Below are 17,858 nucleotides of genomic sequence, written 5' to 3' on the forward strand. Positions count from 1 at the left end.
TTTGCATTATTATCTGTGTGTCAATTTAGTAAGTATTTTGTACATTGTCAATTTATTAAGTATTTGTGTAAGTTGTATGCATTGGAAATCTTTTTTGAATGAAAACTATATTTCATTCTACGAGATTTCTGTGTTCTTTGATGAACCTAGAAGCCTGTGAGGCCGATGCTACATGCTTATGTGAATTAAGTGTGAAATATTAATAATTGTGTGAAGTACAATCTAAGGGCTACTCATAATCCTTGATCGTGGCATCCAAATTGTGTAATCCACTGTAAGTGCTGATGTAACCAGTAAGTCATTGACAGTTGTTTCAGATTGATGAATCTGGAGACAGGCTGATTTGTGACAAACTATATACTGATATAACCAGATTGGCTTAATATGTTTTCACTATCTTTACCTCATGCTGTGCACTACAGCATAAGAGACAATACCATCTATTATCTTGGTAGTTTATATGTGGCTTATGTTCATATATTATTATTATTATTATTATTATTATTATTATTATTATTATTTACCCCTTTATTTATATGGTGCCACAAGTGTTCCGCAGCACCTTACATAGTACATAGTACTAATAATTTGACAAATGACTTACAGTACAATATAGGAAAAGGACATGGATAATATACATTGCTACATTAGTGACCATAACACCTAGATATGCAACAGAGCATAAGCAACCAAGTGTTAGGTGCCCTGGTGGGGTGTAAGAAGTAGATGAAAGTAAAGTAGGGAGAAGCACAAAAGGGTAGAGGCTCTGCTCATAGAAGCTTACATTCTAAAGGGGAGGGGCAGACAAACAGGTGTGACACAGTTGGGGTAAACAGGGAGGAAGGAATATAGTCCAAGTGTTAGTTAAACTATTGAAATATATGCTTTTATATATTTATGTAATTAAACATTTACTTATTCTAAATATCAAGCCACACTATTTATTATTCATTAATAAGAATTTGCACTGTTTTATCTTGTTTTTGTATTGGTCAAGAGGACAGTGAATATCAACAATTCTCTGGTAAAATACACAAAAAAGGATATTCATAATATACAAAGTTTTGTGATTCACCAACTAATTACATTTGAAGGCAGCTGCAAATTCACTGCTATCTTATTAAAACATTATTTTAGTGAATATGTTAATTTTAGTTAAGAGCAATGGCTATACTACTGTGTGGGGATGAAAAATATACATACATCCATGGCATTATTTTATGAAAAAGACATGCTATTGAAATTTGTACTTTATTCGCTGGCTATTACAGCCAGTAATGCATCAAAAGAGACCATTTATTCCTAGCAATCATCTTTCCTTTTCAGTTTCCATTTGTTTACAAAAATGCAATTGTCTCCTGCCAGGTTGACACCGGAGACTTGGAAAATTGGCACAACACCAGGATGAAGTACATTGAATTACATTGATACCGCTTGTTCATTAATTTAGTTCAAACCTACCAAGTGTAATGTCCAATATATAAATGTATATTATTATTATTTTTTTTTTTTTTAACATATTAAAGGTAAAAGAAGGGAAAGATTTAATAAATAATGTGTTTTGCAGCTTACATAACATTTAAAGCGCTTATCACAGATATGGACTCTCACCAGCTTAGGTCAAGTGTTGGCAGGAAATTCTGGCAATGACTAAAGAATACAAAACAGAAAAAGAAAAATGAAATGCTAAAGCATACCTATGCCAAAATCAATGTCTAGTGTATGTAAAGGACATAGAAACTAAAATTATGTAAATAAAGAGAAATATATTTTTTACTAGTTTCTTTGATGTCAGAACATAGTATTCATTTGTAGGTCATGTGAATTCCCAACTGTAATGGAAGCTAAAAAGAGATGTTGGAGATGTGATCTGTGTTTCATACTTGTGAGTTTGACACCACAATCTTCCTGCAATACTTTGCATTACAATTCGATGATGCAGCCAATTGCTTACCTTAAATCTATGCCTGTAGCTTGGTCTCCCAACTTAATGAAAACATCCCTATCTGAGACAGAACAGCCCTTAATTACTCATAAATTTAGTGGACAAGTCACAGATTCCCACAAGATCAGCAAACTTACTATCTGAAAAACTCTGTGCTGATGTTAGTGTACTGATTGTTTGGCTACATGTTGTTCTATCTAAAACCACTTAAAAATGGGAAAGAAAGACCTGAATAGCAAATAAGTGCTCTGACTCAAATGCACCTTACTTTTCTTACCAGAATTGGGGTTTTCCCTGCCCTAGCTCGTTCCTCAGCACTGATAGGTTTGGTCCTCCACAAAGATGCACCTAATTTGTGTCATAATTCACTAGGGTAAATAAGATTCAGTGTCATCACACACTAGGAGCAATCTAGGGGTACGGAGTCTACCAGGGTACTGGTATTTACCAAGGATTCCCACAAGGGAATTTGGGCTCTACTGTAGCACTCCTGGTGTGTAGATAGATGCCAAATCTGAGGGAAGTGAGTATACAAATGAATCTCTGTAGGAGACTGCTTGAGAGAACACACTGGCAGGGATGGGGTGGCTTGAGAATTCAGCACAGTATCCACAGGGGAAAGGTGAAAATGGATACAGCTTGAGAAACCAATAGAGTAGCCACAGGAGACAGAAGAACTGCAATACAGGACCGTAGCAGCCAGACTGTCCAGATCAAGTACAGACAAGGATCTGACACTGTGCTGTGAAAGAGAGCGGTTTAAATAGGGTGCCAAATCAGAGAGCAAGAAGCCCATTGGAGTAGGACTGATAGAGAGGCATGCCCTAAGGTTACTTGAGCAAGCTCCAACAAGAGGGTGGCAGCTAATAGCTGAACAAAAAGAACCACTGACAAGGTGGTGCCTAGAGGATGATTGCAGGACCAGAGACCAGTCAGGGTCATTGCTGCGGAGTCCAGAGTGGATGGTGATGGTTGCCAGCTGAAACCCCAATGATGCCAGCCTGGAAGGACCACAGTATCCTGTGGTGAGTGACAATTTGTGTTTGCTGAAGCAGAGTCCCACTACTTCCATCCCAAAGGGCAATTTAGGCTAGCAAGGTGATTAAAAAATATTGATTGAAAAATGTGATATTAGATTTTTAAAGGGAACTGAGTTATCTACAATGCAAAAAATAAGATGAAAGTGACTTTGCTAAATCAAAAGCTATGAATAACAAAAGACTAATACTTTATTAAAACATTGTAGAAACAGTAATATCTTTAATAAATCTACCACAGTGTTTTAGGATATATCTGTGCATAAGCGGTTATTATTAAACTCATACTATTTAGGTATCTTAAATGTTTCTTATTTGTAGTTGGAAGCCTTGGACCTTGTCGTACCACTTTGCAAAAGATTTTGATAATACTTTCAGTAAAATGCTGACTGGTGATCTGGAAGTTATGATTAATATGAACTGATAGATTGGAATATTGTTGACAATAGTCAGGTTAAAGGGTAAGTTATCTACCTATAATATCCCACAAATGAAAATTAAGTTTCTACAATATTTTCATCTTCCTACTCTACTACCTCTCCTCTTGATCCTATACCCTCACAAATCATTAGAGTTCTGTCTCCTGCACTCTTCCCAACCTTAACTAAAGATAAAGTGATGGTATCTTTCCATCACTGTTCAAGCATGCAATGATTACTCCTATTCTGAAAAAACAATATTCTGACCCTAACTCTCTCTCAAATGACCGTTCCATCTCTCAGCTCCCATGTCCCTCCAAGCTACTTGAGAGGCTTGCCTACACTCATTATACATTCTTTCTTTACTCACACAACTTATTGGAACCACTTCAGTCAGGCTTTTGTTCCCAACACTCCACTGAGACTGCACTGACTAAAGTAGTGAATGATCTGATCATTGCTAAGTCTAAAGGCAATTACTGACTTCTTGTTCTTCTAGATCTCTCTGCTACATTTGACACTGTTGTCTACTCTTTTCTCATGCAAACACTACAATCACTAGGTCTTCAGGACACAGTCCTATCCTGGGTAATCATCCCACTTATCTATTCACTCTTTCAGTGCTCATTTCTCTTAATCTACCTCCTCTTTGCTTATCAGTTGGTACTCCATACTATATTGCACAATAAGACTTTCCTCTTGTCTCCAAACCTTCAAGCATTCCTGGAAGACTCCCCTCTCAGACAAGCTAATCAAATTCCAGAACAACCCACATAACCTTCATAAGTTACCTTACTCAAATGCATCCCCACTATACAGATCACACATAACTTTTCATATTTTCTCTTTCTTCAATTTCACATCCCATTTACCCTTGGCCAACATTTCTGAGTGACTGGGTCATACAGCCCACCAAGAACCTCTGCAATCTGGCTGGACTATTATGTATAGGTAGCACCTATCCTTATGTATCAATGCCTATTTTACTGTACACTGTCATACAGTACCTTTATGTCTGTCTGTTATTCCCCAATTTTGTTTTAGTTATCTTTGCTCCCACATGTAAAGCACGATGGAATATGCTGCACTATTTAACTAAAATAATAATAATAATAATAATAATCTTATATTTGTGTTTCAAATTTAAGGATTTGGAGGTTATAGTTGTGGTTTGGGAATAATAATGTTCATATTATGCATTATTGGTTTGAGTAATTATTTCCACAGTTATCATGATAATTTATTTATTTATTAATAGTTTCTTATATAGTGCAGCATATTCCGTTGCACTTTACAATTGGAACATTAATAGAACAAAACTGGGTAATAACAGACAGATATATAGATAGGAAGGCCCTGCTCGCAAGCTTTATAAGGAAATAGGCATTGATACACAAGAATAGGTGCTATATATTGCAATTTGGTCCAGCCAGACTGCAGAGTTTCTTGGTGGGCTGCATGATCCAGTCATACAGGAATGTTGGCCAAATGTCAGACAGTGTGTGAGGTTATGTGTGGACTGTGAAAGGGGATGTAATTAGACATGGAAGCTATAAAGGTTATGTGGGCGGTTCTGGAATCTGGATATTTGTACTTTATTCATCTATAGAGTTGTATTGGATGCATACAATAGTTATATGTGCTATTTTATATTTATAAACTAGATGGGAGGTGTTATAATAAGTACATTTCAAAACAAAATGTCAATGAATAATAATAAAATCTAATAACATCTAAAAATGTAAAATAAAATTGAAATATAAATCAAATAATGCTTGTTTTTATGTTCAATAAAGTAGAATTAATTATTGCTGTAAATATTTGTTTTGTAGTAACTGAAATAAACTAATTTTTTGATGTAGAAATATTAGAGATGTGACCTAATAGAATAATTTTTGAAAAAATAAGAAATAAGAATTGGCTCCAATGAATTAAAAAAATAATTTACTCTAATGGGATGGTAACCTGATTATTATAAGCTTAAATCACATTCATGAACTGAATCAATGAACAGCGCTGTAGTGATAAATAATATAATGCAAAAATGTGTGTTCTAGAAAAATGCCCAAAAGCAATACAATGAATCACATTTAATAATCAAAACAATCAAAACAATTTAAAGACATTAATCAAATTATACCATAGACAACTCTAAAAATAAAAAGCATATAGTGGAGAATTATAAACCAAAACAAGAGACCCAGGTGCTGAGGAGTTAAATAACCCTTAAAGATACAGTTCAGGCTGAGTGAGGGAGTCACTCTCATGAAATCACAATAGAAAACAGAGCAAAAAAACAGCCATGGTATCTAAGGGTTAGGAAGTGAACACTCAGAACAGTCCTAGAAAAGAATGCAACATTTATTAATGTAACAAGCACATGTTTAATAACATAATGAAAAAAGCAACTGCAGTAAAAACTGTAACAATGTAAAGAGAGCACAAATTTGTACTTCAATAATGATAAAATCCTGGAGTCAAAAACCCCTGGGTATTGATGACACTTGTGATAATCCTCAATAGGAAATTATTCCATAATGGGTGTATATTAGATGGTGCACCTGTTAAAAATATATTTCCAAAGGAACAAATGTCCTGTGAGATTTCAACAGCTATTAAATAGTAAATTTTGATAATTGCAGTGCATCAACACCGCGTCCACAGATGGCTGGCTTCAGTGTTCAACCCGATCTAGGGGGAACTCACGTGATGTCAGGAAGCCGCTCTGGAGGTCTGTGTGACTGGTAGAGTCCAGCAGGTCTCTGTGTAGGTGTTCCCACAGAGAGAGGGAAGGTGCGTGTGTGGGACTGTGAATGAAGCTGCTCACAGGTGATGACAGCCAGATCAGCAGTGTACATAGTGAGCTGCTGGGAGAGGTGCAAGTGCTACCATTCAATGCTCGCAGGAGGAAGGTAAGTAGAGGCACCTACACGTTTCGGCGTCCTCCTGACGTCTTTTTCAAGGTGAAAGTGGAGTATTACAAAAACACATATATAAACACCACAATTGCGGTGTCCACTGTGGTTAAATGTGGACAAATAGAGGACTACAATCTGCAATATTAATCTCTTGATATCCTAATATTGACAGCAAAAATAGATGAATAATCAAAGTGTCGCTGGCAGCACAGAAATAATGTGGTTATGAAGATGTAGTCCACTTAAGAGTGGGTATAATGATTGATTGTCCCGTATGTGAAAAAATGCAGTCAGCCTGCAAGGATACTTAGTTGTCTGAAAAGGGATACAATATTAAGCATATAATTGTATCTCACCCTTGTTGGAGTCAGCTGGAAGAAATCCACAGAATGTATCAAGATGGAATCAGCGTGATGCAAATACCTGGATCCCCAGCTGGTAGCCCCCTGTGGGGAGAACGTGCAGCAGAATAGCACCAGGCACAACTGTGCGGCAATGGCACCGAACTGTAATTCAGTCTCTGTTTTGCTGAGGGGAGAGAGTATGGAGCAACTCTTGGCAGAGGATCAATTGTAGCACCAGCGGCTGTGAGGCAATTCTTAGCTACGTCCGTCTGTGAGGGGGACACAGTGAATTCAGTTTCCACCCCAAACCACACGTAGTAGTTAAGCTCAGTCCGGCTCCTTCTCACTATGAAGCAGAGAGATTGCTAATAGCGGCTGGAAATTTGGCAGCTTATAGCATCAGGAAAGGTGCACAAATACGGCTATGGATATCAATGAATGAATGCAGTTCTCTTGTTCAAAGCCCTAACATGTTTCTTCCCAATAGTCATTTCTTCAGAGGGGTGTTAAATCACATTCATAGTTTGACAAATAATATAGTTCTTACTTTCTTTGTTTATAAACTGTTTTTAATAATTTTATGTGTAATATATTTGTCTCTTGTGGAATCCAATACATTTGAAATGGTTTATATTTCCATTTAACTGGGTCTATGTTTTCCATTAATTGAAAATGCAGTTTGACAGAATTTCTGGATTTTTATTGGGTCTAAATTAAAGTACTCCTGATAAACAAACCAAACCAAAGATTGAGTATCTAAGATATGTATATATATATATATATATATATATATATACAAAATTAAGAAGAAAGGGCACTCAACAAATACGTAACGATTAAAAGATTAAAGCCAGCAAAGTTTATTATCGCACAGGAACCACTTTGTTAAATGTCATGTTGATGTTTCAGTCCATCAGGACCTTTCTCGAGACCAAATCTCCAGTAGTAATAAATCCTATCACCCATCAGACCACTTGCAAGCACCCCACAGAGGAATTCTTATTGGATTTGGAGTGCAGTTTTTATATATATATATATATATATAGATAGATAAATAGATACAACAACTGGCACTCCACAAATATAAAATAATTTACCTTGCCTTGGTGCCCTCCCCAGGGATTTCTCACAATATATAAAGAAGACATGCAAATCGGTGGCACTCATAGGACTTCTAACTTGTGTATAAAAATCAACTCTTTAGGCCTTGGTATATGCCAATGTTTCAATCTCCTTTATTGGAGATTTTCCTCAGGGACCAACAACATACACAAAACTACACACATATATATAGAAAAAAGGAAGAGAGGACAATCACCCATGTGCAAACAGTGAGAAGCCGGAACCGGGGAAGGTGACATCACACTGCGGCAACCCACTGCAGACACCCTCACACCACGTACGGCATCTGGTAACCATGGTGACAAACCCGATCACCAATAAAACTTCAATAATTAAAGTATGGTAAATGACAGTACCCTAACAGTGAAGGATGAAGGCAGGCACCCAAAGTTAATATTCACAGTGAATGATGCACAGACTCACAGCAAATATTAGTAGCAAAATGAATCAGTGGTAAGAAAATAAATAAATAAATCATATGAAAAAAAACACTTGAATCTATTCTTACAGAACAATATATAGTAATATCATTGCATTGTAATAGAGCCTGAACACATGTGGATAAAATTGCAAAAAATTATATTACCTGAGTTGAAATAAGTAAACTCGACCAAATAGCCCTTCATGAAGTGGCTTCAGCTACCCGTCAGACTTCACGTAAACTGATATAACAGCCATGGCTTTCCACAGACACCTACAAAAACTGCCTCTTAAAGTAGAATGTCAGTGGCATAAATCTTAATTCAAATGACTTCCACACATACTGTAAAATAGGAATCCACCCATCTGTCATCCTAACTCTCTGTCCAATGCTCACTGTCTACCCCATCTGTGTCACCCCTGTCTGTTTGCCCATCCCCTCTAGAATGTAAGCTCTCACGAGCAGGGCCCTCTTTCCTCTTGTGCTTATCCTTTCTTTACTTATATTATCTGCTCTATACTCAAAAGCACCTAACCCGTTACTTTTGCCATCCTGCTTCTGTTGCAGCAGTGTTTATATACCATGTACTTGTATTGCATTGTCTTAAACTGTATGACACTGTTTTCTTGTTCTGCTCAACTGTCTATGTACTATGTCTATGTACTATGTTTGTGCACTATGTTTATGTACTATGTAAGGTGCTGCGGAACCCTTGTGGTGCCATATAAATAAAGGATAATAATAATAAATAATAATAATAATAATAAATACTGTTACATGAACTGTCATATAAAGCAGTAGTAATAAATCCAATCACCCATCAGACCACTTGCAAGCACCCCACAGAAGAATTCTTATTGGATAATTCTAGTCAGGTCCCAAGAGGGGGTCAAGCTAATAAGCATAATGCCCAAACAATCCTGACTATTACAAAAACACAAGCTAAATGTAAATTCTCATTTAGGCCATACAGGGTCACACTGTTCATCAGATGTATCCATCTTACCTCCACTTGTAGGAGTGATTTTTCTCTGACTCCTCCTCTGGATGAAGGCGGTATAAGATCCACTAGTTTATAGCATAAGGTGGCAAAGGGGATGCTTAAATTCTTTAAAATAGCGAGCCAATGGTTGGTCAGAATACCTTCCATTGAGTGCTAATCTAATGTTGATGTTGATCTATTCCATCCCGGAATTGACATATAGTCTTCCCAATATAAACCAGGCCACATGAGCATCTAATTACATACTGTAAATAACAAAAGTGCTAGTGCAGGTAAGGATGTGTTTAATAAAAATCTTACGTCCTGAGTATGGTTGAATTACATAATTACCTATCTACATATATCAGCAGGTTACGCAACCCAAGCACCTATAGCAACCTGGTTTTTGGTTAGGACATTTTCAATGGCTGCAGTGGTAAATCCTGTTATATAATTTTTTACAAGGTGATCTTTGAGGTTCGGACCTCTATGATAACCTTGCATCATCTTGGATTCCTTTAAGCATTTCAAATTCGGATCCGTAGTAATTAAAGGCCAGAATCTTTTGATAGAAGAATTAATGTTAGTACTGGCCACATTAAATGTATTCACAAAAATCATGTTCTTTTGCTGTTTAGTGTTTGATTTATGTGAAAGAGATAAACTCTCATCACACGGAATTTTCAATACCTTCTCCTTTGCTTTAGTAAGTTTTTTAAGAGAATAGCCTCTGCAGTGAAATCTGTTGAGCATTATGTCCATTTGTCTCATGGATTCCTCCTTGTTACTGACAAAATGTCTAATATGCATGAATTGAGAGAAAGGGAGTCAATCTTTGTGTGTCGTCAGGTGGTGACTATTGGCATGGAGAAAGGTGTTTCTATCTGTGGATTTTGTATACATATTAGTCTTCAGTGTATTTCCATTCCAAATTACATCCACATCCAGAAAGTTGATCCTATTATAATTGTATTCAAATGTTAATTTTATAGAATTATGTAATCTATTAATATTATCCATAATTTTGACAATATCCTCAGGTGTTCCGAACCAGATGTAACGAATCAAAAACTTCACATATTTTGAAAAATCAGGATTATCAAAACATAAAAGTTTTTCCACTTTAAACATGTAAATGTTAGCCAGAGAAGGTGACACATTGGTCCCATGCTGCATCCTTGTACTTGAAGAAAATATTTTCCATCAACAGAAATCATTTCTCTTCAGATCAAGTTCTAATAACTCTAAAAAGAATGGTATACTGGGGCCTGAATTAGCTTTTGAAGACTGATATTCCGACATGGCTGTAAGTCCTTCTTGATGGGGGATGTTCAAATAGAGATTGACCATGTCAATGGTACAGGTACATAGTAACAACATTGATGGCAAACCCATGTCATTTCTTGTAATTTCACCAAAAAGGAAGTTGTGTTCTTTAAAAAGGTAGGTTCTGTTTGATTTAACGTCTGTAGGTAAAAGTCCAGAAATTTAGAGGCCAAATTATTACAATGAATTACGGGCTGAGAAAATTGGTGTACCTGGGGGGTGAATTCATTGGTAGAATGTGTTACCCAGTCTACAAGCTGCATATTCTAACTAGTGCTTTGCAATCACTCAGATCAGCTGTTTGTTTGGATTTTAAAAAGTATGTTACCCATTTCCATCTAGCAAGCAACATATTGTTCTTACATTTCTGCATAATGGAATTTATTTCTGTTAGCAAAGATTTAGATGTAATGACTTGATTGTATTTTGTATTACCTGGGTGGGGGATGTTGTTCAGTGATGCCTAGTTTATGGTAGGATACTGCTTTTGTTTACACAAACCCAGTGCCAAATTTCTTCATTGATTAGTTAGCATTTGTGCTCAGCTGTAGCATGTCTCAATCAGACTTTCTTTAAGTTTAGAATAAGTATAGAGGCAGCCGTGGATGATGATGGCAGCCGTGTATTATAAGCACTAAGGACCTCATTCAGAGTCGGTCAAAGTGGCCGCACAGTCGTACGGGAAAAGGGGCCGGATATTCAAATGATTCCCTCGCAAGTTGCGTCCCTAAGTTTGGATCGGTAGCTGACCGACCAAGGGGAGGAAGCGGTCGGAATAAAAAAAAAATACGCCCCCTTCTCATACGCATTGCACATCATCTCCGGGCATATAAGGATTAATCGAGACCATTGGGAACCATCGAAACTGATAGTAGAGCTTAAGGTTGACCATACCCTCTCTTAAGCTCTACGATCATGTCAGTGTAAGAACCTTCCATGTCACATGTGCCATGACGCTACTTTGTTAATTATGCACTCCCATAAACCGTATGCACTCCCATAAAATGCTGTTCGCATAATTAGGCACCGCTGCTTTCGGATCTCCACTACCCCGTTTTCAAGCACCTTCCCCTGTTACCACCCACAAACGCCTCATTCTGTCACTGAAACTACCGACCTGGCTGTGTTCAAGGAGAGAGAAATTTCTGATTGTAGCGGCTAGTTTGCGCACGCGCATTGCGAACTTTACGCATGCGCAGTATAGCGAACATCGGTGGCGTACGACCGTGCGGCCGCAACGACCGACTCTGAATAAGGTCCTAAGTGTGTTATAACACAAAGTGTAATTTATATAACAATTAAAAAACAGTTGAACAAACATTGAACAACATCTACGACAAGGTAATTACAATATCATTCCTTACCAGTAGTTTGTGTGTTGTACATTTTTGAGTGTTTTGAAAAAATGTATCAGAAACTTCTATTAATGATCTCACTCCATGGAATCATCTCTAAGACTACTGCATCCTTTACTCTCCCTGCAGCTCATCCTTCTGTACATATTGCTGCCTCATTACTTTCCTCTCCTCTTACAAACACATATGAGCTTTTAACTTATCTATACACATTGACAATAACATCCACAACCTCTTGTCATAAAAAACATTCAGACAAATCCCAGAAATATATTTATATCTCGCTCCTGTTGCTTCTATTAGCTGGTGACATATCTCCAAGTCCAGGCCCAACCCACATGCCACACCCACAATGAACTATAAATCCAGCTAATCTCATAAACATTGCGTGCCTCCCTTCACCTTCCAAGTCACTAAAATGTGCCTTATGGAATGCACGCTCTGTCTGCAAGAAACTAACATTCATTCATGACCTCTTTATTTCAATTAACCTCAACCTTCTGGCAATAACAGAAACATGGCTAACACAATCAGACACTGTCTCCCCTGCTGCACTTTCACATGGTAACCTACACTTCTCACACACCTCCAGGCCTAGCAATTGTAAAGGAGGTGGGGTAGGAATATTACTCTCCCAATCTTTCACATTCACAGTTCTCCCACAGGTACCTTCACTTACATTTACATCATTTGAAGTACATTCTATCAGGATTTTCACCCCTTTCTCTCTGTGAGTTGCTGCTATCTAGCGCCCGCCTGGGCCACCGCAACAATTTCAGGAACATTTTTCAGCCTGGCTCCCTCACTTCCTATCCTCAGACATCTCCACCATCATTATGGGTGATTTCAATATCCCAATTGACAGTTCACAATCTCTTCATGCCTCCAAACTACTCTCTCTAACCTCCTCTCTTGACCTCTCCCAATGGACTGACTCCTCTACTCATAAGGAGGGCCACTGCATTGATCTTGTATTTACCAGACTATGCTCAGTTTCTGATTTCACTAATGCTCCTTTCCCTCTCTCAGATCACATTCAACCTCAATGTCAGTGAAATCAACCAAAACTCCTAAAACCCGCAGAAATATTAATGCAATCAACTTTCAACAACTATCTACCTCTCTACAACAACGACTCTCACCAATTTCTGCACTCACTTCTCCTGAGACTGCTGCATCACACCTAAACCAGATTCTAGTAAAAGCCCTCGATGAAGTAGCTCCAGCTACCCATCACAAACCACATAGACTTAAACGTCAACCGTGGCATTCTAACTTAACAAAGCATCTACAAAAACTCTATAGTAGAACGTCAGTGGCAAAGTCTCGCACTCCACGTAACTGCCTCACATATAAGTCTATCTATAACTCTTATCGTACTGCTCTGGACACTGCCAAGCAAACATATTTCCAATCTCTTATCTCTGCTCAAGCCTGTAACCACAAGCGACTTTTTAATACATTTAAACTGCTTCTTACCCCTCCCTCACCCAAGCCAACTGCTACTATCTGTGCACAAGATCTTGCCTTCTATTTCAAGGACAAGATTGATAATATCCAAAATGAAATGTTATTCTCTTCCTCAGCTAGTGACCTACTCAATTCCCTACCTGAACCCTCTGGCACATTCTCTTCGTTTGACCCCACAAATGAAGATGAAGTATCTACACTCTTCTCATCCTCCTACTCTATTACCTCTCCTCTAGATCCTATAACCTCACAAATCAGTAAAGCTCTGTCTCCTGTGCTTATCCCAACCCTAACTAAAATCTGTAATCTCTCTCTTTATACTGGCATCTTTCCATCACTGTTCAAGCATGCAGTGATTACTCCCATTCTGAAAAAACAAAATTCTGACCCTAACACTCTCTCAAATTACCGTCCTATCTCCCAGCTCCCATGCCCCTCCAAGCTACTGGAGAGACTTGTCTACACCCGCCTCACACACTTTCTTAACACCCACAACTTATTGGACCCACTTCAGTCTGCCTTTCATTCCCAGCACTCCACAGAGACAGCACTGACTAAGGTAGTAAATGATTTGGTCACTGCCAAGGCTAAAGGCCATTACTCACTCCTAATTCTTCTAGATCTCTCTGCTGCTTTTGACACTGTTGACCACTCTCTTCTCATACAAAAACTAGAATCCCTAGGTCTTAAGGACACAGCTCTTTCTTGGTTCTCTTCCTACCTATCTGATCGCTCTTTTTCTGTTCGTTTTTCTGATTCTGCCTCCTCTTCGCTACCTCTATCATTTGGAGTACCGCAAGGCTCTGGCTTAGGTCCTTTGCTATTCTCAATCTTTCCACCTCGCTTGGCAAACTAATCTGCTCTTTTGGATTTCAGTACCATCTGTATGCGGATGATACTCAAATCTACCTATCCTCTCCAGATTTATCACCATCTGTATTGGTCCATGTCACTGTATGTATTTCTGCCATTTCATCTTGGATGTCATCTCACTACCTGAAACTTAATATTTCTAAAACAGAATTAATTATATTTCCACCAGCCAATAACAGTTACCCATCTGATCTCTTTATCACTGTTGATAACTCAACAATCCACCCCACCCCACAAGCTCGCTGCCTTGGTGTCATCCTTGATTCTGAACTGTCCTTTGTTCCCCACATTCAATCTGTCTCAAAATCATGTTACATACATCTAAAAAACATATACAAAATTCGACCATATCTCATACAAGACACTGCAAAAACTCTAATCCATGCACTCATTATTTCCCGCATTGACTATTGCAATAGTCTCCTTACTGGTCTTCCCAAAAACAGGCTATCGCCATTACAATCCATTATGAATGCAGCTGCGAGGCTTATCTTCCTTGCCAAATGTTCATCGTCTGCTGCCCCACTCTTTTAGTCACTCCATTGGTTGCTGGTTTTCTACCGTATTCAATACAAAATACTATTACTTACACATAAGGCCATTAACCGAATTACACCAACATACATCTCTTCACTCATCTCAAAATATATCCCAACCCGACCTCTCCGCTCAGCACAAGATCTGCGTCTCTCATTCCCACGCATTACTTGCTCCCATTTACGGTTACAGGACTTTCTTTGGGCTGCACCCACTCTATGGAATGCCTTACCATGCACAATAAGACTTGCCTCTAGTCTTCAATCCTTCAAGCGTTCCCTGAAAACTCACCTCTTCAGACAAGCTTATCAGATCCAGAACTGACCACATAACCTTCATAGCTTCCTTGTCTTATTACATCCCCTCTCACAGTCCACACATAACCTCACATATTGTCTTTCCTTCACATACTCCTGACATTTGGCTTACATTCCTCTGTGACTGGATCATGCCACCCACCAAGAAACTCTGCATTCTGACCAGACCAAATTGCAATATATATAGCACCTATCCTTGTGTATCAATGCCTATTTCCCTATAGATTGTAAGCTTGCAAGCAGGGCCCTCTTACCTCTATGTCTGTCTGTTTTTACCCTGTTTTGTTCTATAAATGTTTCCAATTGTAAACGCTGCGCTATATAAGCAACTGTTAATAAATAAAATAAAATGTGGTTCAAAATTAGACTTACTCCTGATAGGGCAACGGTCAAGTTCTGTTAAATTATCCAAGGAATCTGAGAACTATTCTTTAAGTTTGAGGTTCCTATTAAACCTCCACATGCCCACCTTCCACTCAAATGGTTGGAACTTATTAGTGGGAACAAACAAGTGACCATTATTCAATAAATCTGTTTCAGAAAAAGTCAAGACTTGTGAGGACAAATTGATTACTAAATTCTCCATTTGTAGGATCTTTTGCCTCTGGTTCTGGCCACCCCTTCTTGTGAACTGCCTCTTCCTATACCGCGAGACGCGCTGGTTGTTACCCCTAAAGAGGGTTTCTGTGCTGATGTAGAAGGTAGCATTACATGATCACTGAAAGAGGTCTTATTTTCACTTGATGGCTCTGTACCTGCTTGGGAGAGTGCCACCGATTTGTATGTCTGCTTTATATATATATAATATAATATATATATATATATATATATATATATATTAGGGGTGAGCGGGTTCGGATTTCTGAAATCCGAACCCCCCCGAGCCCCCCCGATCCAAGGCAGATCCGAGTCAGGCTCGACTTTTCCCGCCTGACTCAGATCTGAAATCGAGGCAAAACATCATCATCCTGCCTTCCGAGTCTCGCGGGTTTTGGATCCTATATAAGGTACCTGCGTCGGCACCATTTTCTCACTCGGCTGTGGACAGTGAAGAGGGAGGGTGGGAGTTAGGGCTGGCTGGGCTGTGTAGTGTAGTGTAGTGTAGTGCAGAGTAGTATTGTGCTGTGCTGTGATACGCTGTGCTGCTGTTGTCCACTACTTCAAAGTCCATAGGGGCTGGCTGTGTTGTGCTGTGCTGCTGTTGTTAATAGGGGCTGTGTGCACTACTTCAAAGTCCATAGGGGCTGGCTGGACTGTGTTGTGCAGTCAGTTCTCCATAGGGGCTGTGTCCATTCCAAAGTCCAGTGCAGTGTCCCAGTCCTAAAGGGGTGCTGTAGTGTTGTCCAGGGGGTGCTCTGTCCATCAGGGGTGCTCCCCCCAAGTGCTAAAAAAATAATATTTTTTGTGTGTTTGTGAATTGTGTGCACAGTAGCCGCACGTGCATCAACAAAGTAGTGCCAAGCGTGCGCCTGTGTCATAAGTAAAGGGCCGGTCGGCTGGCTTGACCGTTAAAGGGTGCTGTAACCCCCAAAGTACACTCCGAACCAAAAAAATATATATTTTCTGTGTTTGTGAATTGTGTGCGCAGTAGCCGCACGTGCATCAACAAAGTAGTGCCAAGCGTGCGCCTGTGTCATAAGTAAAGGGCAGGCTGGCTTGACCGTTAAAGGGTGCTGTAACCCCCAAAGTACTCTCCAAACCAAAAAAAAAATAATTTTCTGTGTTTGTGATTTGTGTGCGCAGTAGCCGCACGTGCATCAACAAAGTAGTGCCAAGCGTGCGCCTGTGTCATAAGTAAAGGGCCGGCTGGCTTGACCGTTAAAGGGTGCTGTAACCCCCAAAGTACACTCCAGTCCAAACCAAAAAAAAAACTATTTTCTGTTTGTGAATTGTGTGGGCAGTAGCCGCACGTGCATCAACAAAGGAGCAGCGCCAAGCGTGCGCCTGTGTCCCATAAGTAAAGAGCCGGCTGGCTCATTTCTTAAAGGCTGGTGTAACCTACAAAGTACACTACTCTCCAGCAAAAATAAAAAAATATTTTCTGTGTTTTGCCGCACGTATATATCAAATCGATATAACATAAATGGAGGACCAAACTTTCTCCGATAAAAATAAAATAGAGAAAGATCAAGAACCACTTCCTCCAAGTGCTGAAGCTGCTGCCACTAGTCATGACATAGACGATAACATGCCATCAACGTCATCTGCCAAGGCCGATGCCCAATGTCATAATAGAGGGCACATACAATCCCAAATGACAAAGTTCAGGAAAATGACCTTGAAAAAAACATTTAAATCAGCTGAAGAGAAACGTAAACTTGCCAATATGCCATTTACGACACGGAGTGGCAAGGAACGGCTAAGGTCGATCCCTAGTATGTTCATGACTAGTGGTTCAGCTTCACATGAAGATGGAAGCCCTCCTCCCACTAAAAAAATCAAAAGAGTTAAGCTGGCAAAAGCACAGCGAAGAACTGTGCTTTCTAAGAAGATATCACAAATCCCCAAGGAGAGTCCAAGTGTGGTGGTGGTTGCGATGCCTGACCTTCCCAGCACTGGATGGGAATAGGTGGCTCTTTCCACCATTTGCATGCCCCCTGCAAGTGCTGAAAGGAGCACCCACAGTCCACTTGCTGATATGCAAATTGAAGATGTCACTGTTGAAGTACAACAGGATGAGGATACTGGTGTAGCTGGCGCTGAGGAGGAAGTTGGCGAGGAGGATTCTGATGGTGATGTGGTTTGTTTAAATCAGGCTCCGGGGGAGACAGTTGTTGTCCGTGGGATGAAAA

Source organism: Taudactylus pleione, unplaced genomic scaffold, assembly GCF_031769625.1.
Source record: "Taudactylus pleione unplaced genomic scaffold, aTauple2 ptg000162l, whole genome shotgun sequence".
Classification (NCBI taxonomy): Eukaryota; Metazoa; Chordata; class Amphibia; order Anura; family Myobatrachidae; genus Taudactylus; species Taudactylus pleione.